The sequence below is a fragment of the Aythya ferina genome (assembly GCF_964211825.1).
Source record: "Aythya ferina genome assembly, chromosome: 1".
Classification (NCBI taxonomy): Eukaryota; Metazoa; Chordata; class Aves; order Anseriformes; family Anatidae; genus Aythya; species Aythya ferina.
In genome coordinates this window covers 72,459,415-72,485,172 of record NC_140296.1, presented here as the reverse complement: position 1 = coordinate 72,485,172, position 25,758 = coordinate 72,459,415, and the positions used below count along the sequence as shown (strand labels likewise).

Sequence of the window (25,758 nt, the reverse complement as noted above, 5' to 3'; positions counted from 1 at the left end):
TTTGTTGTCAAAGGCATTAAAAATGTTATTCATTTCAGCCTGAACTCACCAGACTTCTTCCTGAGCTGCCCTTCTCTTCACTGCAAGAGTGAAGTACGTCGGGTTTGCTTTGCTGCTGTTCTCATGGCAAGAGAGGATCACTTCAGTCTGCGTCCTGCAAGCAGACAGCTCTGCTGCAGACATCTCCACCACCACTACCACCCTCTGGTCCTTCCCTTCCACATCCCATGGCCCATTCCCAGGGAAGTGTGGGCTTCAGATCCCCTCCTGGACAGGGGATGTTCTGTGTTATGGCAGGATTTTTCACCACTGGTGGAATTCAGCGGTGACATAAACCCTCCAACACTGGGAATGCAAAACCAGCCCTGTCTCTCCCGTAGGTTATAGCCAGCATGACATGGGACATGAAGCCCACAGGGGCTGCAGGAAGGCTGGATGGCCCGGGGGGAGTGGGGATTGTGCCATGATGGCTGTAGCTGCCTGTGAACCCAGCAAGGAGCAGCCCGGTCTCCTTGTGCCGTCTGTGTTACATAAGCATTCTGTACATTGGGATTTAATCTGGGCATTCAGAGCTGCCTGCAGGAGCTGGCGGCCCTGGGTCTGTTCACCCATCTCCTGTGTGTGTTCTTCATCGCAAATGTGCATTTGCTGCAGCACGTTTTCAAGGAGAATTGAGGAAAAGTAAAAGCTATGCATATTAGTATTCCTCTTTAATTTAATATCAGATTACAAGGTGGAAATTAAAATGATTTTTCTGTCACAGTTATCTCTCTCCACTTGGCAAAGATCGATTTCCTTCTTCCCTACTGCTTACTAATAAGACATCTGAAAACTAAGATGGTTTTTATGTTTACTTCCTTGTTTAAATCAGCTTTCTCAACTAAGGACAGCTTTGGCAATATATCTGCTTTTTAACTTGTGATTTCTGCGTTGGCTCAGACTCCGCCAGTGACAGAACATCAGACGCGGAGAGGCTATATATTTTTAATTACCCAGGGATGCCCTTGTGTATAAGTACATGCAAATTAAGGAAGTACAATTCAAAACCTGTTCACAACAGATTGCACATGTTACACAAGCAGTCACATTTTGGGCACCGGAATGATGGTGGTGCACTGCTTTGCTTCTCCTGCTGACAAGCACCAAGGCACCAGACACGGCTCGGCACAGCATCGTGCCACTGCTGCTGCGGCGTCTGACGCTGCCAGGTCTGGTACCACACTCCAAGAGCTGACAGGCAGAGGGATGCTGATGGCAACGTTTGAGTACTGAGAGTGAGAACTACTAGTCTAGATGGAATGACATCTTCCCACAAAGGAAACGCTAATGCCCAGGAAAACCCGTTTCTAAAAAGGAAATACTAATGTCCAGGAAGAGGATTGAAAAAAAACACAACATTTCTGGTGTCTCAAAAAACCTGACATGTGCACCCAACCAGAGCCTAGCAATCCCTGCACACGGTGAGGACACACTAACGAGCAAAATTGTTGTCTGGAGTCAGAGCTGTGCTTTGTGAACTTGCTACTTGTGCCCTGCTAGCACTACAGCTCCGGCCAAGATGTAATTGCTTCAAAAGACAAAAAATGTTCAGTGAAAACCTTATGGTCTGAGGTGACCATACCCAAAGGAGCAGAAAGGAAATATGGCCATCTGCATATTGCAGATGAGGAACTGAAACACAGAAAAGCTGAGGGCCGAGGCACTCGAGGGAGAGGCAGCACGGTGGTGCTGCTACAGAGCTGACCATTCCTCCTGCATGACAAAGCTGAGCTTTTTCAGAAAGCTGAGTAATGTATTCTGCAACACATCCTCCTGGGATATTATCCCACACCTTTTGGACATTTCACCACGTCAGATGTCTCCTTATTTAACCTCCTAGCGCTTCTCTTTCACGTTTTCTTGATATTGACCCTTCTTAAATCCCCATGCTCAGCATTAGTAAGGATTTTTTCTCTAGGATGTTACACCTGGAAGACCTATATAGCATCATCTTACCTTCTTCCTCTCACACTTGATTATCCTTTGTTTATCCAGTTTTTGTGCACTGAAGTTTTAATCCTTCCTTCTCCATCTTGGCAAAGTTGCTCTTAGTTTCCTCAGTGGGGTGATGTCTTAAGGTTTATTTCAGCCCTATCTCAAACGGTCCCAGGATTTTCTTCTTGTTCGTTTGGTACTGAAACCGAGACGTACTGAGACTGAGATCCAGAACCGAGATCTCCAGCAAGCCCCTTCCGTGAAGTCCGGGTCCCACCCGAGGGTGCCCGCTGTGTGGGTGCTGCTGACCATGCGGGCACCTCTGGCTGTCCAAAAGCCGGGGGCGAGCGGGAGGCAGCCCCGCAGGTGCTGTCAGGAGGAGCAAAGCCGGCATTTCGTCCCGCACCCATCCTCCTGCCCTGCCCCGTGGTACCTTTGGGTGCCCGCGCCGGGGGCCGCGGGGCCACGCTGCGCATCTCGGGGAGGGCGTGCGACCCGTCCCGACCTGCGGGGATAAAAGGAAAAAAAAAAAAAAAAAAAAAAGAAACAAACAGCCTTTTAGTTTAATTTAGGGTCCGTGCGGGCTGTCCTCCCCCCGGGGACCCGCGGCCGGACACCCCGCTCCTCCGCACCGCCCCGCGACCCCCGCGGCGTTGGGGGGCGGGCGAGGAGGAGGAGGAGGAGGAGGAGGAAGAGGAGGGAGGTGGGGGCGAGCTGCGGCGAGGGGAGGGAAAACCCGCGCTGGGCTGCACGCCGCCCGGCGCCGCGCCGCTCTCCGCCCGCGGATGGCTGCCGTCGGGGGTCCCGCAGGGCAGGCGGCCCCCACGGGCAGCCCCCGGCAGTAACTTCGCCCCCCGCGGCCGGCCCCGCGCCGCCCCGGGGCGGGCTCGGAGGCGCGGCGGGGCCGCGGGCCCATGGCCGGGCGCCCCGCGGCGCTGAGCTGCGGCTGCGGCTGCGGGAGCGGCTGCGGGAGCCGGAGCGGGGGCGCCCGGCCCCGTCCCGCCCGCCGCGGAGCCGCCCGAGCAGCGCCGCGGGGGCGCTGAGGGAGGGAGGCCGGCGGGGGGGAGGCAGCGAGGCCGCCCCCCGGTGCACCCCCGGCGGGTCGCTGGCGGCGGAGGGGCCGCGGGATCCGTCCGCGCTCGCTGCCCCCGTGCAGAGCCCGAAGCAGCCTCGCCGCCTCCTCCTCCTCCTCCTCCTTCTCCTCCTCATCCTCGTCCTCCTCCTCTTCCTCGACCGCGGCGGCGGCGGCGGCCCGCGGGTGACATGCAGTCCCTCATCTCTCCGGTGACCAAGGCTATCCTGGTGGCTTTGTTCATCTTCGCCATCCTGCTGATCCTCTACGTGATCCTGTGGTACATCTGCCGCGATGTGGATTGCGACCACGGTATCTGAGCGGCGGCGCGGGGACAGGGCTTAGGAGACGGATTCACCCCGCAGGGGCAGGCGGCGGGAGCCGCCGCCGGAGCGAGGGGAAGGAGGAAAAGGAAGAAGGAAAATAAAAATAATAAAAAAAGAAAAAAAAAATAATAAACGGACCGAACCGAGCCGCCGCCAGAGCACGGAGGACGACTGCGACCGAGCAGCCAGCCTGAGCCTGACCTTCAGAGAGCAGCGTGACCCGGTGAGTCCCCGCCGGACGGGCACCGCGGGGGCTGCCCCCACCGGCCCCGCGCCCCCCGGAGCCCCCCGAGCCCCCCGCGCCGCCGGCCGGGGCACAGCCGTACGCTCACTCACACACTTACACGCTCACACACGCGTGTGCCCGCGGGGAGAGGTGGCAACGCGCGGGAGGCGCCGCCGGGGCCGGGTGCGGAGCGGGTGCGGAGCTGCGGGGAGCCCCGCAGCGCGGTGCGGGCGCTGGCGGCACCGCCGGGCAGGGCTGCGGGGGGAGCCCCTGCGGAGCGGGGTGAGCATCTCCTTCGTGAGGGGCTGCGGGGGGAGCCCCGCACACAAGGTGCTGGGAAGCCCGCAGTGCACCGCACGTACGTGCCGGGACAACCCGGGGAGCGCGCCCTGCCCAGCTGCGTTCCTGCCTGGGAGCATCCGCCGTGGGAGGCTCTGCCTGCACCGTTAGGTGCTATTTGCTAAAGCTGAGAGGCACTAACACCTTGTGTTTAAAGTGAAAAGCCCTGTCGAAAGAGAAGTGGTCCCAAAACCCCCCGGCTGTGCACACTCCTGCCCTTGGCAAGACAGCAGCCGGGAATCCCGGCAAACTCTCGGGCACGCACCGACCCTCCGGGGGGGTCTTCTGGCTCTGCAGGGTGCGGGCCTGGGTACGCAGAGGGGATCGATGGAAAATCATATTTGGTTTTAAGGGAGGGAGAACCAAAGCAAATGTGAAGTGTAATTGCGTGATTCGAGGCGGTTTGACATTGAGTGCGTGCAACTGGATGCTCCCCTTTGCAACAGGGCTCTGTGTCTGAAAGGATGCTGCCTGCAAGAAGGCTCCTTTCCCATCTGGGGCCATGCTTTGGCTCAGATTGTATTTCGAAGGGCTCTTGACCTGATTGTGGATCGAACCTGGCATTGCCATTCATGCATCCACTGATGTGTCTGTCTATGGCAGTGGTGACAGCAGTGCTCCCATGCCCCGTGACCCCAGTAGATGTGTTGGCATCTCCTCGGCACACCCCAAGCTGCCTGTTTCTCAACAGCTCTGAGTGGCCGGGGATGGAGGGAGGAGAAGGGGACAGCTCTTAGGGTCATTAAAGCCCTTATTATGCACCTGATTATGTGGAAATAAGCAAACCCCCAAGTCCTCTCCTTCATTTGTGGTTTCACTAGTCAGTAAACTTGTTTGTACCTAAGTTGCAAAAACCTCTTCACACTGGGACGTGTCAGGTCGCATCACATGCTCCCTTCCAGGCAGCAGCAGTGCACACCTTCTGCCCGTATCCCAGCTGGCAGGCAACGGCGTGCCGTGCAGGTGCAGAGGCTTTGCCCGGTAGCATTAATTATCACACAGAAAACCAGTGGTTAAAGCTGTTATGTATAAAGCTGGGTGGAACGTGGCAAATTAAAAGGATTTTCCAGAAACTAAATATCAACAGATATGCATGTGTGTGAATAAACGTCTCACGTGTTGATATGACCAAACATATTTTATAACACCTGTCTTAACTGACATAAAGCAGCTTCCTATTTGCCGAGACTGTGAAACAGTCCATTTGGTTACCGTCGGACCATTAGTGGTTCCAGCTGGCTCATTATTACATTGAGCATATAGTTTCTAGGAGACAAGATACAGAAAATATTTTTTTTTAACAGCTTTTATTCTAAATAAGGTGAATTTATATGTGCTTATATATAAATATGTACATACAGATTTGTATAAACACTAATGGGTATTTTCCAGCTTAGCACAACTGAAAAATGAGTGGAATAATAGCGATATCATAATTTGATTTATAGTTGAAGTCACAGACTCATTGGCTATGGGTGTTCACTATTGTATATTAACAAATGCCAACTCCTAGAAATGTGGAAAAAAAAACACCTTTCTATTGCTGTGATGCCTGGTATAAGAAGATGAAATCCTGGTCTTTCTGAGGTTGGTGTGGAATTTTGCGGTCAGTTTCAGTGGAGTCAGAAAAATATTGGCAGGTTTGAATTTGAAACAGCAGGAAGTTTTGAAGTTGAGAGAGCTATTAAACAATAAACAAGGTCAAATTGGTTACAGTGGAATGCCTAAAAAATTTATTTATATATTTATTTACTTGCTCTGAGGTTTGGTCACAGTTTTAGTTCTATAGTTTTGTTAGGTGTTTCTGCCCCAGCTCAACAATTTTACCCAGGCTGCTCTCTCCTAATGTGTTCTAGTGCTTCAAAGGCAGTATCTGAAATATCAGCTACTGAGATACGGAATACAATAGCACCAAGTAGACATGGATCACCTGGAGGTGTTACTCGTTATAATATGGGATGTAACATCATGAATAGTACCTTTGTTCAAGGCAAAGACAACTTGTTATCATGTTCCTATCTGACCCAAGAGAAATCTTTACCATATTACAGAAATAGGCGATGTCATAGGCTGAACAAGTGTTATTATTCCAAAAGCAATTTAGTAGGCTATTCAAGCATTGTGTAAAAGGATATTTAAAAGCTTTGCCTCTTTGCATGAAAAACACTGTGAAAAAGTTACCACTGCTTCATCTGCAGAAGCGTCATGAATTTTACAGATTAATGCTTACTGTGAGGCAGTAAGCTACAGCATGGTCTCAGGAACCAAAATGCCCTGTCACGTCTGACGCAAACATTCAGCATGTTTCTGGATAAGCCATGCTTTACTCAATCCCTAGTCAGGCAAATTCCCTGAATATTTTCTGAAAGCTGCACATGAGCATGTCTGGACATCAAACATCTCAGATTTCCTTATTTTCTACTTCCTTCCCCGTAAGATGGGTCAATTAGGGCCAGCGTCTTCATGACATGCCTTCTTTTGTGTGTTACACCATTTCCCTGAAAGTGGCTTGAACTGTGCACTGAAGATTGTTCCAATCTGAGAGACTCTCCTCAGAGAGAAACGACGGTCCAAAGCTGAAGACGACCAGCATCATGTCATCAAGACGTCCTCCTGTCACACGAGCTGAGCGATTTCCCCTCCAGCTGAGCATGAAGTAGAGGAACATCAGGCTGCTGTCACTCAAGACATGTTGACCTGCCCCACAGGGCTCCAGCCCCATTTACCGGAGGGCTTGGGGAAGGAGTGATCATCGAAGGGCCCTGCGGCCTTCAGATCTGTGACCCTGCTGCGACGAGCACTCGGTATGATTTGTGTGTTTACCAACACCTTGAGGGTGGGGTTGCAGGGATTAATTGTGCCATGATTATAATAGCTGAAACTAGATGGGACATGACAAATTCTGGGGCCATGGCAGGGAATACAGTGTCAGTGTAAGAAGTGTATTAAACCTTAATCGTTAGAAGGCTGTATCATTTCTTCTTTTGTTGCTATATTGGTGGTCTTGCATTGATAATGTTAATGACAGTCCTGGTGTGGTTACAGGGATTTCTAAAGTACCAAAATGTTTGCCCTTCACCCAAAGATCAGCGTCCATATACTGGAATTACCCATCAGTCACATACCATTAGGCACTTGTCTGCTGCCTCCCTCCCGCGGGGCACTGCTTCAGGGGCACAATCTGAAGCTAAAATGTACGGAGAACTTACACTGCCATTGCTCAACAGATGACTTTTTTCCCCCCATTCTTCTCTGCGGCATGAGGGTTTTCTGCTTTTTCCTCTAAGCTGTAATCTTCTGAACTGTGACTATTTAGTGCATAACGCAGTTTGTAGACAAACTGCGAATTGATTTTCCTGAAGTGGGCTGACAAAATGATGAGTGTATTGGAAAGCAGCGCTCACTTGGTTATTTGTTGTTCTACATTAAGCTAGGTTTTTCAAGTAAATGTCCTTTAAAATAGCCTTTTTCATTTTAGTGTGCTGCTTTTAATGTGCATGCTTAATATGGTTCATATGGTTCAGTTGCACAGCGGTATCTGCTCTTGTTACAGGCACTCCGGTAGCTTTCAAAATTTTATCCAAATGAGGAAATTTGAGCTTCAGCTTGGAGGGGCTCATAACATTGGCTGCTGCTGAGAATTATGTCCTTATTTTGAATGCTCTGAGGTACTACTTTTGAATACTAAAGATTCCTTATGGCATTTTACCGAGTCACCCCATCCTTAAATCATATCTAAAGGATACCAACAAGGTGACTTTCAGAGTTTCTTTGTAGAACACACTATGAGAAAAGGATGCAAAAAAAAAATTGATTGCGACTGATTAAGAAAGAGACGGGAACTGGAAAATAAGGAATGCTGCATCAAGTTGGGAGAGGAGAGACTGCAGAGCATTTCAATTTTAGGAAGTGCATCTGACATGGAGTAAAATGCTAAGCTCACAGGACTAAAATTGCCACTTTTCTTTACAGAAAGTGTATATGTGCATATATATACATTTATATGTGTACTTTACGTACACATTCACATATGCAATCTATGTGATTGAATTAGAAATATACATCTCTAGAACAAACTGAGAATTTGTTTTATTTTATTCCTTCAGCCTTGAAATTTGGCTCTCTTGTAGCCTAATACAGATTTGCTTTAAAACCAGATAGTGTTGCAGATGCTTTCTTGAGGACTTTGGGATCAAACATGAGTGCACTGATATTATAAATGAATCATTTTTATATAGAAAATGCAAGCACTCTATTCACTTTGAAAAAAAAAAAAAAAAGAGTCTAGGCTTTATGGGTTAGAAGAAATACATTAATAACAAATAGATTTTATGTCTCATTTTTTCCACCGACCTCCAAGAGACAAAGTCCTCACGTACTAGGGAAAAAGTCTATTAGGTAATTAACCTCTTATGACCAAAAATATATATGAGAAAAGAACATCTCAGAGAGATGGCAGCAGAATTGTGATTTTTTGGCTAAACACAGTACTAGCCAACACCTTCTTACAAAAGTACAACTTTTACTTGTTGTACACATTTTGTACTTAGGTTTTTAGGAGCAAGGGAGGAAAGAAACCCCCTGAAGTTAGTAGTGTTGAGAAAAAAAAAAAGTTATGCACAATGAAACCTGCTGATTATGATGCTTTCTGGGAGTGCTATTGTATAAAGCCTGCCTGAGAGAATGTTTGCTTTTGAGTGGAACAAGGAAATAGGTGTATTAAAGGCAGGGGAACAAAGCCTTCTGTACGAATAGCCTCTTCTATGTTTATTGCATGTTGGAATAAGCCTGGACAGGTGAATAAAAATTTATTTGGTATTCAGTATCCATTTCAGTGGTAATTTGCATCTGCTGTGAACACTCTTGGGTGCTCAAATCAAAATGGACACTATACCTACAGCGGTAATTAAGCAAGGTCCTCATTAAGTGTGGTCTGTGGTCTTCATTCAAAATACACATGTATGAAGTTGCTTGCCAGTTAGTTAACTTGTAAAATGTTTTTTATACAGCTCTTTCAATTGTTCTTCTGAAGATAACATATTACCAGCATGATCATTCTGAGATACATATATGTAACTGGAATGAAAAACTAAGTTTACGCTCAACCTCTATTCTAATGGCTTGCTTTTATTTTATACTGTTAAACCATTCCAACAAGCTTGATAGGGACTACAACTAAATGGGAGTTTAATGAGGTCTTGGTATCAGGAAAGATAAAAGGAAAACACTGTGAGCACACAGAAGGACGCTCTTAGTTATATGCTTCTAGCAACTGACATAGCCTAATTGAGCTGTGATAAGAGTTAAGACCTAAGGAATATGCATTTATTCATTGACACAGTGAAGCTGAAAGGTGGCACATTGCTGCTCCTATCAACCTCTGCCCTCAGGCCACTGCATCCTGAGTAATTGCTGTGGTTTGAGGATTATAGTAAGAAAGAGCGTAGGATTTGCAGGAGTTTTGAGCATTTCCAATCTGTCAGTGAGTTGATGTAAAACCTGTGCTGAGCATTTTTACAAGGACATCTCAGAGCATTCCCTGTAAATCCTATGAGACCTCTTAACCTCTTCTAGGGAGCTAACCTATGACCTCAGGGAAGCAAGTGGCAGTAACAACAGTAACAAGATTACCAAGATCTGAAAAGAATATTTCTCCAAGGCTCCTCACGTACCATCCAGAGTATTACAGGTCTGTCATCCACTTTCTACGTACGGAGAAAGGAAGCTATGGGAGGATGACTTCACATAGAATAGTCTTCAACCCCTTCAACCCTTTGTTTCTCTCTGTCTCTCCACCTGGAGAAGGTAACAGAGTGCACTTTTCTCCCATTTGCAGATGATACCGAATGGGGGGTACCAGTAAATTCACCTTAGGGGAAAGTTGCCATTCAGGGTGACCTAGACTTCCTGGAGGAGTGGGCCAGCAGGAGCCCCATAAAACTCAGAAAGGTGAAATATTAAGTCCTGCACCAGGGCAGGAAGAGTCTGTGCAACAACAGCAGCTGGGGATGGAAGGGCTGGGGAGCAACTCTGGAGAAAGCCCTGATCTGGTTATGAGCGGTGAGCTGAAGGTGAGACAGTGGTGTGCCCTTCAGTAAAGGTGCCCAGCAACCTCAGGAAGTGTATGAACAGAAGCATAGCTCACAGCTCATAGCTTGAGGGAAGGGATCATCCCCTTCTGTGCAGTACCTGTTAGACTCTATCTACGTACTGCAACCAGTTTAGGGCCCCCAGCCCAGGACAGCCATGGACAAATTGGGGGGGAGCTCAGTAGAGGGCCCCCAGGGCACTGGGGCTGGTGCAGTTGCCCCATGATGAGCAGCTGGGGCAGCAGAGCTGGTTCAGCCTGGAGAACATCCTGTCTTTGGTGGCACCTAGTAGTACCACTGCCTGCCATTGCCTAGCAAGGGCCACCAAGGAGATGGAGTTGGGCTCTTCACAGTGGTGCATGGTGAGAAGATAAAAGACAGTGGTCATAAATGGAAGCAAGGGAGTTTGGAACTGTTTAAAAGGAAAATATTTTTTTTCCCCATGAGTACAGGCAGGCAGGTTACCCACAGAAGCTGTGTGGTCTCCATCCTTGGATGTTTTCAAGACCCCCTGAGCAACATGGTCTGAGCAGTAGAGTCAACTAGAGACCTCCTGAGGTCACTTGACCTGTCCTGTGATTATGTGATCCTGTGAACCACATACTCTTGAGAGTCTTCTACTGGAATGAGTAATGGCTGGCTTGTACTGCACTCTCTCCCTTATTTTTTCACACATGTTGGCCGGGTAAAACAAGAAGTCTGAGGCCCAGAACTCCAGCTCGGTCAGACTGGGGGATCCATTCTCAGTAACCCCAGCTATCCTTACATTTTACACCATCCAGCAGATCATAGCTACTAACCTGCTACACAGCATTTCTGGGCTGTGGTGTGTAGCTGTCGCGGTGCACAGTAGCGCATCACTAGTGCAGAATGACAACTGTATTGATACATGCATAGAGAATGAAGCCCTCACAGATAATAGTAGCCTGAAGGTTGAAGACTAAAATCACAATGTACTTATGGTCTGTTTAATTCTTACACCTCTGTGGGGACTCTAGCACATTTCTAGGAACTGGAAATTAATTCAGTTACATTGCTCTGACTATAATATAATCATGCTGGGCATGCTCTTGTGCAATATAATATTTTCTGTAATCTTGTCCAATTACTATCTTTCTGTCCTTCTTCATCATCCGAGAGCATGTTATGGTAACTGTAATGCCCATACAGGTAGGTGGTAAAATAGGATTTTTCAGATGCCACCTAGCTTGAAGGTGAGCCGGTTTGAAGAGAAAAACAATCCCACAGGAACTGTCAGCTTCAACATCGAACCAGCCATCTCATGCCCAGGCTACTTGCAGTTTATATTTAGATACAGAAGGGGGAATACTAACTGGGCAGAAAGCTACTTAATGCAAAAGGCTGTTGTACTTTCTCTCTCTCTCTCTCTCTCTTTTTTTTTTTTTTTCCCCAGATAAAGAAAGCTTCCTACGTAGAGTTCTGAGTTTTTCTCTTACAGCTGCCTGCTGTATTGAAGCCTGGGCAGACCTGGTGAGGGCAGGGAAGTTCCACAAGACACCAGTGGACCATCTTCAGGACCAGAGAGTGGCTGAGGTTGGCAGGGAGCTCTGGAGCCCAGTCTGCTCCAACCCCCTGCTCCAGCAGGGCCACCCAGAGCAGGGTGCCCAGGATCTCCAGGCAGCTTTGGAAGATTTTTGAGCTTCATTCTGGCATTTCTGTATGCACCAAAGTTTGTTCCAAAATTACAAGAGAAAGCTATCTGGATTTTTTTTTTTTTTTCCCGGTGCAAATCCAAAATAAATGAGAGCTGCAGTTTATCTGTTGTCAAAGATTCAAACTTAAATTCTCTCATATTAGCAGAAAAAATGCCTCCCCCCATCTCCTTAAATTCATAGAAAGTGATATTTGTAGACCTCAGTTGATTTTTTAATTTTTTTACTTGAAGATATGTCAAATTATGATGAAAAAGATTTTGAGCCATGGGAAAAAATAATAAAAAAAAAAGACTCATATATTTGAATGCATAAACTGATATATTGGAGATCTCTGATTTGACTTTATTTTTTTCTCTCATGTGGCTAACAGGCCTGGAGAGCTTTTAAATTAAGGGTGAAAGAAAAGAAAAAACCTTGCATTTTATGTGACTTCGTGAAAGCTCTCTGTGTTCTAAAACTAAATTATGTATGAAGCAGCAAGATCCTGTATTGTATATTAAATTCACATGACAATTCCCTTTTAAAAAATTTAAAGGGTACTGAGGTGAATGAACTGGATAAAACATGGTATATCTCATGTATTTATTCAAAAACTTCTATGAACATACTGTCATTAGGAATCAAATGTTTGACTTTTCCTGTCCCAGGAACAAGACATTGACGCTAAATTCATTTAACATGAGTTCATGTGTTGGAGCTGATATGGATTCCAAGGATAAAAGTGTGAAAGTATTATGAAATAGTATTACCATTTCGATCAACCAAGGGTTTCTCGTACTTCTGGCTTTACTAATAAGGTCAGCGGGAAGGTAAGCATGAGAAAGAAGGTTGGAACAGGCTTGGAAGATGTTGGAAATACTGTTGTGAGTCATTCTCTTATAGTCACGTAGGCAAAATCCTATGGGCACGTGGGATGATACATAAATGAAGGCAAAATTTTGCTTGCTGTGGAGGAGCTGTTCATTTGTTACAAGCATTCAGCTGACTTCAGTGGAGCAGTGCCAATTTATGTTAGCAAAGGATCTGGTTCTGAAGATACATGGATGCATTAACAAATGGTCAAAGTCTTTCTTCGTGCTGCAGACAATAGCACACAAATAAGTGATATGGCTAAGATGATATCCAGCCACCTTCTTGACTCTTTAGCCCATGTAGCCAATTATTCCTTTTTTTTTTTTTTTTTTTTTTAGTGTTTTGGCAGGGATTGATGTTAACACTCAGACCTTAAAACTAATATCACTTTTTAATAACTTCAATGTGTGTTATAGAGTAAAATAGTTGAGTTGGAAGGGACCTACAGAGATCACTGAGTCCAACTGCCTGGCCGCTTTGAGGCTAACCAAAAGTTCAAGCACATTACTGAAGGCATTGTCCAAATGCCTCTTGAACACTGACATGCATGGGGTATCAACCACCTCGCTAGGAAGCCTGTTCCAGTGTTTGACCACTAATTGCTCTATATAAAATGTTTCTAAATTAAAAGGCTGTGCCATGAGAAAAAATATAAATGGTATACCACTGGAAAATATAGCCATGTATTGCATGATTTTGGTTCAGTAGATTTCATTAAGGATAAGCATAAGTAGAAGAATCAGCACTCCAAAAACCTCTGCACGTATCAACAAGGAGTCATTCCTGCATAAGTCTAAGAATATGATGATGCTGGTTTTATGAATGCCAGCTAGGCAAACTAAACTTATTATAGAGTTTAATCCTCTAGATGATTAGTGGTTTTTGTGGTAACTTTAAAATAGCTAAAAGTGTCTTGGGATTCAGAAAGTAGAGAGCTAGCTTGGAAAGACAGCATTCTGATGGGGTGCAGTGGTACCTGTGATTTGGTGGATGGCAACAGTTTTGGAGGATAGCACTGATAGCTGGAATGAGAAATCCATTTGTATTGTAGGATGGATGGATGGATGGGATGGATGGATGAACTATGAACTCCATTTATTCTTCTAATGTTTTAATTTTATAGATGTAAAAGTGTAGATTTGCCATTCGTAATCATCTGGGTGGTGCTTACTGCTTGCTTTCAGTTCTGACACAGTATCTTCATGCTTCTTAATCCTGATGTACAGCACAACAGACACGTAACAGCCTACTGGAGCTGTTATGCTTGAATTCCCTTTCCACACTTCGAAGGGTGGATTTTGTGCCCTGATGGGGGACTGGCTGAAAAACACGAAATTATCATCATCCTTGAGTATAATGAGATAGGAGAATAAGCTCAAAAAGTCACTACATTTTCTATCTCTTGCTGTAATAGTAGCAGATGGCATTAGTGGCCCAGAAAATATTGTCCTTTGAATAACGGTACTTGCTTGCTTTTGCTTTTCCATGTGTAAAAAGGTGATTTTTTGATTCAGGAGCACAAGCATATCTTATTCTTTACTGCTATTCTGCTGTTTTTCTTTCTTTCTTTCCTTTTTTTTTTTTTTTTCTTTTTTTTTTCTTTTTTCTTTTTTTTACCAATAATAATGCTTTAATTTTTACAGCATTCTCTGTGATAACTGTTCCATTATAATTTACACCAAAAGGATTTGTTAGGAATTTAAAGAGATGTTACACATATGCACATACACATACATTTACATGTATTACTGATGAGCATGTAGTGGTGCTTGAAATAACAAAGGTCACTCCTCATTTGCCCATTTCCACTGAACAGACTTTGATTTCCTTGTTTTGCTTAGTTTTAGTTTGCAGTTTATCATGTGGGCTAGGCCAATGACCCAGAAAGGAATGGTTAGATCTCTTGATTTGCAAAACGAGCTCCTGGCTTGCCTGGAAATATGAAATTTTTGTGGCTTTCTATTATATTTGCAGGAGCTTTTAGTGAGGGCAGGGTAGGAATGGTGATAACCTCAGTCACACATTAGAGGTGTATCTCAGCTAATCTTCTCTGGTCAAGAACACGTCCTGTGCATCTCTGTCCTTTCCAGCACCATTACTTAGAGGGGGGGTGGGTCTATTTCAAGAGAATCCTCATCTTCCACAAATGGCTGTTGAATGCCCTTTATCAGTGCTGAAGCATGGGGCTGGCCTACTGACAGACCGCCTCTCTGGGCCACAGCTGGAGAAGTGGCCTTACAACTGACATTGCTCAGATGTGAAAAGGCTCATGATTTTCTCCTGACCTGGGTGTCCTCAGCTTTTTGTTTGTTTGTTTGTTATTTTTTTTGTTTTGTTTTGTTTTTGTTTTTGAGAGTGATATGTATATAAGCCTTTCTATGCACTTTAAAATGTATGATAAAATGTAAGTTACAAAATCCTTATATGTAGCTGTCTATAAAAAAGCAGTCTAAGTACATATTTATCCAGCAGCATATATCAGGAAATAGGGAACTACTTAAAGAAAGGAGAAGGGAAGAGTTAATTCATTTTAGATCAGTTACTAGATATATGACTGAAATATTGCATTGTTGTATTTAGCTGGGGACAAAACGAGTAAATACAAGCAAAGAATAAACAATATTTCTTCCATTAAGAAAGGTGCTGTTCTATGACTTTACCAAAATGCAAAATTATTTCTATAACCATCTCACAGAAAAACTGAAGCATCCCTGGGTTTAGCAGTATTGCATGTTTTTCCTGTTTGTGTTTGAGGATGGCTCGTGCCTTTTTTGAAAGAGCAAGACCTAGTGGAAAAGGGCTAGTCAATCTGTAGAGAAAATTATTGATTTTCCCAGAAGTTTAAGTGCAGTGGTGTGGAAAGCATTGTCTTACACTTCTAAAGCCTTTTTCGAACGTAAACAGCAGTGCGCTTTGACCAGACTAAATGTGTGTTTGCTCAGGACCTGGCACCCTGGAGACAGAATACTGTAGCAACGGGAATAGTGTCACTGTGAAAATAAAACAAAAACTGCAATAACAGGAATAACATCTAGCCTCAATACTATAAATATTAATGACTACGGAGCATCGTGATGTCCAGGCACTGCAAAAAATGGTCAGCACTGGCACCCCTCTTTTATCAGGAGAGGCTCTGGAAGCCGAGGAGCGGTGAGGGTCTCCCTGGCTCCCAGCCCAGTGAGCTACTCGAGGAACCGCTCTGTGGTAAGATAATGATGTTGGTGATTACTGTGTTTTGATCCGAGAGTGTAGTGGTAACAGGTTACATATCGCTACACTATCATTTTATGTAATTTTCCAAACATTTATAAATAATTCAAACTTCAGGTTGGATGTGGCACATCAAAGGTATCTTGTCACATCCCCTTGTCTTTTTACATCAAAGAAGCACTGGTGACAGTGCTGACATGTTATAGCCATTAAATAAAACACAGCATTTTGATATGAATGACATTTGAGCACCAGTCTTTGGCTTACAATGGGAAAGTGAGAGCACAGCTAATAAATTTGGTTAGAGCGTTGACATCCCGAGGACAGTTAGAGGAGTATATTGACACTGGGAACCTTTGTCATTTTAAAAATAGAGTTAAAGCAGTCATTGACAAGATGAAAGAACATTCTTGGGTAGAGAGGCCAGGGTTCTTCTCCATGACCATTCCCCTTAAATAACAAGTCATTATTTTTAATGGCATATTACCCATGTAAGCCTATGCAGCAGTGGGAAACCACTGCATTCAGTGAAAGGAAGCAGCATCTCAGACTCGGACTGAAAACCAAACAAAACCCACTATTCAAATTTGGTTTTAAGATGTAGAACTAAAGATGTTTGGAGATCTCTTTGACCTTTGAGTTCTTTTCTTAAGTATGGGAACAACAGATGGTGTTGCTGAATGTTTAAAGTTGCATGAACAAACACATTTAGAGATGGACATGGCACAGATGAAGTCTTGAAACACTTGGGAAGGATTCAGAAGGCAGAACTGCCCAATAAATAAAGCAAGCACCCAACAAAAGCAAAGATTGGCTATGGCATGTTGGGAAAACAAAACAAAACAAAACAAAACCAACCAACCAAACAACAACAACAACATTTTGTTTTAATGATAAAGGAAAGGAAACAAAGCTCATCCATTCTGCTTGAGAACAGGTATACTCATGATTGACCTTTCTTAACTTGGAGAGTTGTGTTAGAGACAGAAATGCCAACTTCTCTGGACTGCATGTAAAGGAAGTAATGCAAATGCAACCAGTATGCCTGTTGTGACAGGGGATTCAAAATTTAAGGAGGTTTAAGTCAGTTGATTAAAAAGCTTGCTAGAAGAGAAATCCCACTTTCAATGAAAGCTTAAGAGATGTTCAGTTTAAGCTATCTGGATATTATTAGTACAACATGATGACTTTTCTAGGTATAGTTATATTTTTTTGGAGCAGATAAATGTAGATAAAAGATCTGCAGGGATCATTATTTTAATCTAATGAAATGTACAGTGCTCCACTGCCCTCTTTTGCCACGTACCTGGAAGAGCAACAAACACAGCAACAGGTGCCATTGCAGCAATGGGCACCTTTCTCTTCCAAGACACCAACGTTTTGAAAGGGCTGCAGATGTGTTACAGCTCACGAGTTGGCCTTTGGGAATCTTCTTACTACCAAAGGAAAAATACTGCAAATATTGCCTCTTCTTTTACATGACTGAGGACCTTAACCTCTGCAAATTTTCCTCTGAATTCTTAAATGATAATGAGAATTTAATCCCAGGTAGATTTGTTCAGAAGGTATTGCTAAACAAAATATCTAATAGGGATCCTGAAGAAGTGGAATAAAAAACCATATCAGGACGTGCCCTCCACATGTATTCTGCTGGGAAGCAGAACAGCCTTGTTACCACTATTGCCACTGTCAGCTATTTTGCAAAGGAGAAAATCACCTTAGTTCTTAATTTGATATGTATCTTGCTTATCAGGAAAAAAAAAAAAAAAAAAAAAAAAGTTTTCTGCTAGCCCTTCAAATCTTCCAATTAGTTAACAGGGCATACTTGAATAATTGTGTTTATAGTTATATTTCTGTTTTTCATTGTTGGCAATGCCCTCTAGCAGTTTTAAAGTGATTTGAGTTTTCCTACCATTTTGACACTGAAATTTATGTAGAAAAGAAATTGCCTTGGGCTTATGGTGGTGTCTTATTTTCTTGCCAAGAATTTTTTATTTTTTATTTTTTGCTTTTGCATGAGCACCACTGACAGTGAAAACGCAGCTTTTGGAATTGTTAGGGCTCCTGCAAAGTCAGTAAATGATAATAATCTGTCACAAACACATTAATCCATCTTAAAGCAGAGCTACCTCCTGGGTAAACTTGGCTTTCTGTATTTTTACAGCTAGTACTTTTGGGTTTTGTTCTTCTATTTTACTGGGAAAATAGCTTTTTTATACATTAATTATTTCCACAAAGAATATAAATGGAAACACATAGAAATATATGATAGAAAATGTTTATTCTTGGATGTTACATTTATCCTCCTACACCATTTTATTGGAACTTATTAAACTGTCCATGCCAAGATCTAGGCTTACAACAGCTTCCCCATATTCCCCTTTAGTGGGAAGAGAGAATAATCTGTGGATGTTTACCTTCTCTTTTATTGTTCTGTTTTTTTTTTTTTTTTTTTTTTTGTTTTTTTTTTTGTTTTTTTTTTTCTGTCAAACAATTAATTTGTTGCCATTGAGAATATCCACTTGGATCTGTTCAATGGATATTTTTGCAAACTAGCGAATAACAGCCATTAAGAGGTTGATACAAGAGTGTGCCCACTGAAGTGCACTACATTAAAGTCTGGGAGCAGGACAGTTGGATGGGAGGACATAAGAGTGTTGGGGTGGCCGAAGAGCATTACACAGTGTGAGACAGCTGTTCTGTGGAGGTGGCAGCGCCAGGGAGATGCAGGCTGGATCGTAAGAGCATACAGGAGCATTAGGATGTGAGCAAATGAGGCTGCTCAGCCACTTCCTCCTCTCTCTCAAGTCTTTTTGGCCTAACTCCACTGAATTTTCATTTTGTACATCAGCATGACTGCCTTCCTCCAGCTGCTGCTTTGGCAGGGGATGAGAGGGAACAGCGAGAGGACTGAGGAGCCAGGATTTGGGAGGACTCTGTGTAGAACGGAGGAGCTGTAGCTGAAGCCCAGCTGATGCCATGGCAGGGCTATGAACAGGCAGCCATCGTGACACAGCTGCAGAAGGATGTGTGAGGCCTGCCTCAGCCGTGGCAGCTTCATGATACCAAATGTGCTGGGGTAACAAACATCAGAGGATCAGAGAACTCATAGCAAATAACCTAGGATATGTTTAACCTTTCCTCCCCTGCTCCTAGATCCCAACTTGCGCAGCCCTTCTCAAGGCCTGTGAAAGGCTCAATTCAATCTCAAAGGCTTCATTTTTATTTATTTATTTATTTATTTATTTATTTATTTTTGCTTGTTTGTTTTATAAAATACATTACTTCAAGCCAGGAGTCTTGCAGAAAGTTAAGTTACTCTTTCAGTGTACTCAAAAATCATTTTCCCACTTTCAAGCAATTTTTATTTTTATTATTTTTATTTTTATGTTTGTTTATTTTTTGTTCTGAAGCTAGAAAGCAGGAAGACCTGGAGCACCACAACAGAGCATCAGCATCAAAACCCTGTAACAATAGGACTAAACTGCCACCCCAGGGGATAAATTGAATGTGTCCACAAAGTGTTTTGGTTTGGATCAAAAGTATGCTTTTGAAATGAAAATGCTGATTGTTGCCGCTTCCAGGACTTTTGTTTCTATCACAGAACTGTCTCAGAGAGCATGAGGGGGTCCTTTTTGGACATGATGCACAGTGGGCTGCAGTCCAGAAGCCCCCCTAATGTGCTCCAGACATCATTTACTAGTGATACTGGTCATACACAGCTGTAACAAAATTATGGCAGTCTTTCAGAACTCACAGATTTTCTCCAAAAACTTCAATTGTCAGTGCTTAAGGCTCTAACTAGCTTTGAACGGACTCAAAAATGTTGTTGAAGACTCAATTCCAACAAGTGATTTCCCCATGTTTAGTAGTTTTTTTTTTTTTTTTTTTTTTTTCTGCAAGAAGCAGTCATTGATGGTCTTCAGAAACGTCATCTTTAAGTTCTGTTTCATTCTGACATTTCAGCAGCTTGTATACCAGCAACTGAAGCCCCCTCATCATGGATATTTTAGGAGATATTTGATGACTGTTCTATATCTAGTAACATCCTACGTTTGATAACATATTTAACTCCAGAAATGTATATATAGCAATAGCTGTAAAAATCAAATTTAATTAAGATCAGTATCAGAAAAGTATTAACATTTTAATATTTCATGCTCTTATAATTTGGGAATTCATGTCTTCATAGATATAGATAATTCTTCAATTATTTTCTGTATGAGCCTGTAGCTGTAATTTACAAAGCAGTTGGATATTTACCATCAACTCATATTAGCCCAAGATTTCGCTCTAATTCTTTTTTATTATATTATAGAATATTTTTCAATTATCAGATACTATACTTCAGTGATAAAATTTTTCGCCAAGTGTGACCAAGTATTAGAGGTGAGTAGGTGTCTTTTGGATTACTGTTATTCCACCAAATTATTTTTTTACTGTTCTTAAAAATGCACAGTATTTTGCAGGTGCAGCTCTGAAAAGATGCAGAGGGCAGTAGTCATGCATGTCCAAGTGAACTTTACAGGAAACTGGTGCCAAACAATGTCAGGATAGTTTAGGCATTCCAGTGGATTGGGCAGTGAAAGAGCAGTGATGGACAGGGAATTATAGAGAATTCAAATGTAAATTATATATGGTCTAGCAAAAAGAATAAGGAAGTGAGTTAATCTAGCAATAACAGAACTGCATACCATTTTTTTAATAATCAAATTATCTAATTCTATATATGTATATATATATTAAAAAAAAAAAAAAAGTAGAAAAAGACTTGCACATGATCATTAGGTCCAAATAGTCAACATGTCTAAATCCTGATCTGATCCTCTACAGTTAATTTTGAAAATCTGTAATCAGTCAGGAAATACCTGAAGAGAAACATCTGCATAGATAGCTAAAGAGATGATAAAACTGCACAGACAAGAGAGATGTAATGGAGGAAGGTTTCAGTTCTTAAAAAAATTGCAGGAATGAACCTCACCTTTGGTAAGTCACCATTCATTCAGTAAGTCACACACTTAGCTGTGCTTAAGTACAGATGTGAACGGTAGAAAGGGATGTATTTGAATACCTGGAGTATGAAAGAATGATGAGCAGCACACATATGAATTTACAAAGATAAAATCATGTCAGATAATGTGGACACGTTTTTTGAAGACATCAAAAAAAATATATCAGTTCCTGAAGATTGTGTCTAGAGTGTAATAAAACATTTGATATTGTGTGTCAGAAAGCATTATGTTGAAAAAGAGAAGACTGAATTCAGCAAACACTTGTACCAACAAGCTCTGGTACAATTGACAAAGAGCTTACTAGAGGACTGTGTGAAGAGGTGGCAGGTGTTAGGAATTAGATAGACACATATTCAGTGAGATACCTGAAGAGAAATTATGGGGCATATTTTATTTAACGTCTCACAGGTGCTTTGTTTTGATTACAGATTCCTTTAGACGGGAACATCCTTGGTCTTGCATTTTCTCTGTCTGTGGTAGACTGTTGTCTACACAGTGGTAATAATAATTGTTTAAAAAATGTAGGATGTGTTTTGCAATTTCCTCTTTCCCCATTTGCAAGACTCATTTTGCAGGGATTAGTTTAGTTTCATCTCTAATAATGCTCAGGATTTTGTTCAGTTCTACTTTGAGTGGAAACAGGACAGGTCTCAATTCAGCGTCTAATTCAGTTGCTTTGGGTCACCATCTAGAAAGGTCTGTTACCCTGTATCAGCCAAACAGGAAGCATGGAGATATTACTCTTAGGTTGATCAAAGTCAGATAAACAAGTCATAGTCATGATGAAGGTAGTTAAAACCTTCTCAGGTTGTACTTGGATGAAGTTTGGGCAGATGTGACACAGTACTGCATCACTGCAGTAACTCACAGGGCTGCGTCCTGTGGAATGGTCTGAATTTGACATCAGAGGTAAGAATTTACTCGTTATTGTTTGGAGAAATCTGTAAGTACTCAGCTTTTTATTCCCTAGCTCCATTAGCAACGCTGATATGAAAGTGTAGGTTACCTTTAAGTGTAAAGTTTTTCAACCCCTGAAATTCAAGCAGAGTAGAAATAAACATTTCCAGGCAATCAATATCTCAAGCTGGCATAGTAGGTTGGACTCTGACAGAAGTGAAAACTATCCTCTAAACTATTCAGTGAAGCAGCGAGAAAGCCACATTGTTCACACTGTCTACTTCAGTTATCATCCTTTGGCACCAATGAAAAATGCAAAGACCAAAGATGCAACGCGTGAATTGTGACTGCATTGCATAGCAGATGTGCATCAGCGGTTGCTTGGTGATTAAGTGAAATGCAGAGGCAAGCATAATCAAGCGGCTGGTACCTTTCAGCAGGATGTGTCAATAACAGTATCTCCCTAGAGTTTGTAAGTGATAAGAGCACAAAACTAACTTGGGAAAAGAAAATGATAATGACCTAACAACACTGCGTGACTTGACAAACCAAAAAGATCCCCAGAGAGCCTACTTGTTCACAATACTTTAATATCAACCCCACAGAAGTCACAACCATGAACATTACTTGCTGATAAGATAATGTGTAGCACAGAGAAAACTACAGATCTCCAAGTACCAGCTTTTATAGACTGTACTATGAAGAATCCAGAGCAGAAAGACAAAGGTACTAACAATAATAGTGCCTGCCATGAGGACTGTCACCAAGGCCTCCAGGACTTGGGCTTTCTAAATCGGTGTCCAGAGTCTGCAAAGGCTGGTTTTGAAGACACTGACAGGACCATGACAATGTTTTCACACCTGTAGATCTGGCTGTCATCAAGGTCTCTTGACCAAGTATATTCCATCAGTCTTGTATGTGTAGGGAGAATAAAAACTGAAAAGGACCCAACAGCATACACTAAAATATTAAATTCCTAGTCTAGCTATTTGGCCATAAAGTACAAGTATGCTAGACAAGTCATCTGCCTCGAAAAGTACAAAGAACAATGAGGGAGAGGAGGTTTCTCAGACTGTTTCCTTTTCAAGGGATTACATTCAGCAACTGCAACGCCACTGCAAGTGTCTGTAGGGGGCAGTGGAAGAAGCATCCAATTGTATTGTCTGTAGCTCACGAAAGGTAAGCAGAAGACTGTCAAGAGCTGGGTATGGGTGTATGAGTATGACAGATTCTACCTTACTCACTCATTTCTGAGATAAAAAAAAATCACACAGAGAAAGAATAATGATGCTTTACCATGGGAGGCACTAAGCAAGTCCACAGCTAAATTCTCCCTGCCTGCTGTTCCTAAGGTCCTTGAACATAAGGGGAGCTGGCCTATTTTGTTACATTGAAATAAAAATTATTACTGGTTTTATGGAACTGTCAGGGCTTGTGATTTCTGATTCTAACTGAGGATTCAGTAATGCTAAGAGTACAAATTTTCTTTTGTTTAATATTTTTTTCAAAAAAAAAAAAATTGGTGTTTTCTGAAAAAGGGAAAAATACAAAGTGATTTATTAAATAAATCAGAGCAAAACAGTGAATGCTTATGTAATTAACATAATGGAGGATAAAACAGAACAAACTAAATATACCCTCTGGTAAAAGACTTCAAGGGTAAGAGATGCATGTTTTCAAAACATCTTATCAATAGAAATCAATTTTAATGATGATATTATGTTTACTTCTTTCACAAATTTTAATGTCATTATTATTATTATTATTATTACTGTTATTACTATTATTACTATTATTATTACTATTATTATTATTATTTTATGACATTCATTAAAATGGCTGAAACCTATATCAGGGGAGGTTCAGGCTAGATGTTAGGAAAAGGTTCTTCACTGAGAGAGTGGTCGGGCACTGAAACAGGGTCCCTGGGGAAGTGGTCATGGCACAGAACCTGAGAGAGTTCAAGAAGAGTTTGGACAATGCATACATCCATGGCTTAACTCTTACGTTGCCTGTTGTGGAGTCAGGAGTTGTATTCTTTGCAGGTCCTGTCCCACTTGGGATTTCTATGATTCTATGAAAAATGCAATGATTTCCTTACTCTCCCATCTCCCTAGAGGAACTGAATGACAAGTTTTGTTCTGAGATGCAAAAAGGTCCCATTGACGTTAGTGAGAGCTTAGTATCTCCCCTTGGATGAGAGAATTTTGTCCTAAGAAGTGTCCAGTTAAAGAAATGTCCAAAGAAAGATTCATTTCATAAAGGAGCTTTGAACTGCAGTGAATAACTTCAGTGATTTTATTTTATTTTATTTTATTTTATTTTATTTTATTTTATTTTATTTTTTTAACTGAGGCAGTATTTTGTTGTTTCTGAAGCCCAGTGGTTTTGCAGAAGGTGTAAAATTCATTACAAATCAACATGCTAATCAGAGAACTCTTGTTTTCCAATGTTTTCTTTTTTTTTTTTTTTTATCATAATGATAGATGGTATTTTACCTGACATTTTAGAAACTGCTAATAATGTTTCACTCTAGGTCTTTTGTCATGCTGAATGCATATGAGTGTTCCACGGTTCTTTTTAAAAACTTATTTGGCATGTTGCTGTCTCTGTGATGAGAGGAACCCTGGGGCTCTGCAGAGCATCCCTGGAGTTACTGGATCTCATGTGAAAATTTAGGTTCTGTCTTTTCCATTTTCTTTGGTTTGCCTGAAAGTTCTGAAAGCTGTAATAAGCAAATTACACCTTCAGAGCAATGCGAGAGACCTCTGCATCTCTGGATCATATTAAAAAAATAGATCTAGTGGGGAAAAAGAAGAGACAATGATATAAAAATATAATTGAAATGGCTTAAATGACTAGCAATGTGCTGATGAAAATACATTCATTAGACAGTCTTCATTTAGAAGATAAATTGCTGTAGTTAGGTTGACAGTAATGACAACTGTCATAACTGCATTTGATTAGATTTTGTTGTTTTTAAAATCCTCAGCTTTTGCTTTCTTATGACATCTGATAAAAGTAGCCTCCCAATACTTTTAGTAAAAGTATGTGTCTAATGATCAGAATTGTACAAAACAGTGGCTTATTGGGCTGAAGTGTTCACAGACCCCAAAGCACATATATTTTAAATGCTATGACTTTTAGGCTAAACATGCTATTTTGAGCCAGGTGCTTGCTACAATGTGCTGAAATAAGTCAGGCTTGTCCAAGTCTGACATTCAGATGATGGTTTAGAGTGGACTCTTCCTATGTCAGACATCTAACTCACGTTTGAATTTTGGATGTCTAGTGAGGCCATCCTCAAGAAGGAGGCGCCCAGCCAACAGAGAGAAGCAGGTGCCTGTGAGAGCCTCCAGAGGGAGATGCTGCCCAGCAAACTAGGTGTTTTCTCCACGAGAAGCACCACCACTCCCTGGAGGCCTCCAAAGCACCTGTCTCCTCTCCTTGTGCAGGATGAGGTCCTGGCCTTGGGCAAATAGCTCTGCCAGACTTCCAAATTTGAGGCAGAAGTCAAGTGCCACTTTCACTCGTGACCCTGACAGCTTTGGGTTTGCAGTCCTGGTGCACTGGCATATATCTGTGGTTAGTTTTTCCATGTCATGCTCACATTTTTGCTGCTTCAAACACTGTTTACAGGGAAGTTGACAATTTAATGAGGCACTTAGAATTAAAAAGGGTTCTGCTCTGCATTCAAGTGCTTACTTTTATAAAAAAACATTTTTAGGTGGCATTTCCTTGAAGTAGCTGACTGTCTGGATTGACTCATAAGAAAGACTAGTTACTAGTGCATGGGCTACCTCTATAAACCACAGTGTAGGATTTGCAAACTGTCTCCCTTTGGCCTGCTGAGGAGCACCTATTATTTGAGGTGTACCTGTTGGTTTTTTGGGATTGTGTGGTTGGGAATTTTTGCCATGGGGCATGTGCCTGCTATTCTTGATCATTTCCTCAGGCACAGGCTGTGTACGAACATCCTGCTTGGAAACAGGAATATCATTGCCTACTTGGCTGTTTGGCAAAATGCTGAAAATCCCACCATCAGCAGTCAGCTTTTCAACGTGAGCATGTCCCCACTAACTGCA

General features: G+C 42.5%; 1 long non-coding RNA gene across 1 annotated transcript; it reads left to right on the top strand.

The window, feature by feature from the left end:
* Positions 1–2,910: 2,910 nt before the first annotated feature.
* On the top strand, positions 2,911–8,762 carry LOC311429731. Its single transcript, XR_014688366.1, has 2 exons — positions 2,911–3,595; positions 5,794–8,762. It is a non-coding gene; the product is annotated as an uncharacterized lncRNA (long non-coding RNA).
* Positions 8,763–25,758: the final 16,996 nt, after the last annotated feature.